Consider the following 3,132-nt stretch of genomic DNA (forward strand, 5'->3'; position numbering starts at 1 on the left):
TAGGCGGAGGGAACATTAATGAACCGATCTTACACTGGAAGGAGAGGGATTCCTAGACTGTTCAATGTAATGGACTGCACAGTTGAAGAGGTCTTAAAAGATTTGATATGTACTACTCATATCACGAAGGTGCATCTTCTTTTCGGTAGCTCATTACATAAGAATTTCAAAGTTAAGCGTGCTTGACTTGGGGCAATTTTGGGATGGGTGACCTCCTGGGAAGTTTCCTAGGGTGCGTGTGAGTGAGGACATATCAATACACATACGCCAACTAGATGCATCATTTAATTTTCTATAATCAATACACATACGCCAACTAGATGGAATCCTAGCTTGTAATAACTCTCCCTTTTCATTTTTTATAACAGTGATGCCTGACTTTTTAGGTACTACTTGTGTTGGACTTACCCATTTACTATCTGAGATTGGATAGATAATTCCAGCGTCTAATAGTTTTAATAGTTCATTCTTAACAACTTCTTTCATATGTGGATTTAACCTTCTTTGTCGTTGTTGATATGTTTTAGCATTTTCTTCCAAATGAATTTTATGTGTGCAAATTAAATGATTTATACCTTTTATATATTTCAAAGTCCATCCAATTGCATTTTTATATTTTTTAAGTAATTTAATTAAATCTTCTTCTTGATTTGGTAGAAGAGTTGAAAAATTACAACATAAAATGTTTTATTTTCAGCAAGAAATACATATTTCAATTCGAATGGTAAAACTTTTAATTCAAGTTTTGTATTTTCATCTTCTTTAAAATTATTTTCAGACTCAAAATTTTCTATTGAAAAAACTTCAGATTGTTAATTTATGTTTTCTTCTTGTATATTTTCTTCCACAATTGTTTCAATTTTATTATCATATTCATTTTCATTAATACTTGGTTGTTTACATAAATTGAACACATTAAGTTCTAGAGTCATATTTCCAAAAGACAATTTCATTATTCCATTTTGACAATTAATTAAAGCATTTGAAGTTGCTAGAAATGGTCGTCCCAATATTACTGGAATATCATTATGTACTTCTATTGGTTGTGTATCCAGAACAATAAAATCTACGGGATATATGAATTTATCAACTTGAACCAACACATATTCTACAATACCTCTAGGTATTTTGATTGACCTATCCGCCAGTAAGAGAGTAACAGAAATGGCTTTTAATTCTCCTAAATTAAGTTTTTCATAAACTGAATAAGAAAGTAAATTCACACTTGCTCCCAAATCTAACAAAGCTTTTTTAATTTTATTTTCTCCAATAATACATGAAATTGTTGGACAACCAGGATCTTTATATTTTAAACTAGAATTATTTTGAAGAATAGAACTTACTTGTTCAGCCAAGAATGCTTTCTTCTTCACATGCAATTTTCTCTTCACAGTACATAAGTCTTTTAAAAATTTTGCATATGAAGGTACTTGTTTAATAGCATCTAATAATGGAATATTTATCTTTACTTGTTTAAAAACTTCATAGATATCAGAATCATTTTTTTGTTTTTTATGATTTGTTAATGCATGAGGAAATGGTGGAGGTTTATTTGATTCATTTACTATTTCAGATGATTTATCATTCAACATATTATTTTTAGAATTTAAGGTATCATCATTCTCAAAAGTATCAGGATTATCATCCTTACTCTTTGATTTTAAATGATCCTTGTTTTCATTACTATATGGATCATTAACTATTTTACCACTTCTAAGGGTAATAACAGATTTTATTTGATCAATTTTTTCATTTTTTAATTCTTGATTTTGATTTTTAGGATTAGGTTGAGGTTGAGATGAAAATTTTCCTTTTTCATGACTATTAAGTGCAGGTGCAAATTTTGCAAGAGTTTCTTTCAAATCACTCATAGAATGACTGTTTGAATATTGATAGATTCTTGATTTTAGATAAATGCATGAATTACATCTTCAAATTTTTTTCTTGGAGGTGTAACATAAAGAATATAACCTTGATTATTTTGGTTATTTTGAAAATATTGTTGTGAGAGTTGTGCATTATTATCATTCCTCCAACAAAAATTAGGATGATTTTTCCATCCAGGATTATATGATGTTGAAAAAGGATCTAGTATTGGTTTTTTATAATTGTTAACATAATTTGCTTGTTCATGGAGACATTCTTTAAATGAAGGTAATGTTGGACAATTTTTTGTAGCATGATCATGTGTTTCACATATATGACAAACAATTTCTTGAATACTTTTTAATTGACCACTCTTTTTCATTTATAATGACTCAATATTTCTTGCTAAAGATGAAAGTTTAGCTTGAATATCTATATCATCTTTAAGATTACAGATACCACCCCCATTTATTGAATTATGGATTTTAGTTGTTGGTGGTTCTATTGTGCCTATATTATCCCAATTTTGAGCATTTTCTGCTAATGAATCCAAATACTCCATAGCTTCATTTGGGTTTTTATCTTCAAAAGTTCCATTACACATGAATTATATCATTTGCCCATCTTTAGGTATTAGACCTTCATAAAAGTGAGAAACTATTCTCCATATTTCAAAACCATGATGTGGGCATGTATTAATTAATTCTTTATATCTATCCCAACATTGATAAAATGTTTCTTCTTGTTTTTGAGAAAAAATAGTAATTTGTCTTTTAAAAGAGTTTGTTCTATGGGAAGGAAATTTTTTTTTGAGAAATTGTTGTTGCATTTCTTCCCATGATCTTATTGAACTTGATCTCAAATTTTGTAGCCATGTTTTAGCTTTATCTTTTAAAGAAAAAGGGAAAAGCTTTAATCGAACTATATCCATGCTACAATTTTGATCATTATAAGTGTTACAAACTTCCTCAAATTCTCTTAGATGTAAATATGGATTTTCAGAATCTAAGCCATGAAAATTTGGTAAAAGTTGAATAATTTGAGGTTTAAAGTTGAAATTAGATGCATCAGGAGGAAAAACTAAACAAGATGGGGCACTAGTTCTAATAGGGTTCATATGGTGCCTAAGTGTTCTTAATTGATCATGTTCTTGATTATTATTATTATTATTGTTATTATTGTTATCATTATCTTGATTATTTGAATTATCATCCATGTTTAAATTATTTTCAGATACTCGAATAAGTCTACCACTTTTTTTTCGAC

General features: G+C 28.6%; 1 non-coding gene across 1 annotated transcript; it reads left to right on the forward strand.

Moving 5' to 3' along the window:
- The first annotated feature begins 2,540 nt into the window (after positions 1–2,540).
- Positions 2,541–2,651, forward strand: LOC140962220 (small nucleolar RNA R71). The gene has a single exon (XR_012172499.1). It is a non-coding gene; the product is annotated as a small nucleolar RNA R71 (small nucleolar RNA).
- The last annotated feature ends 481 nt before the right edge of the window (positions 2,652–3,132 follow it).

Source organism: Primulina huaijiensis, chromosome 16 (assembly GCF_012295235.1).
Source record: "Primulina huaijiensis isolate GDHJ02 chromosome 16, ASM1229523v2, whole genome shotgun sequence".
Taxonomy (NCBI): domain Eukaryota; kingdom Viridiplantae; phylum Streptophyta; class Magnoliopsida; order Lamiales; family Gesneriaceae; genus Primulina; species Primulina huaijiensis.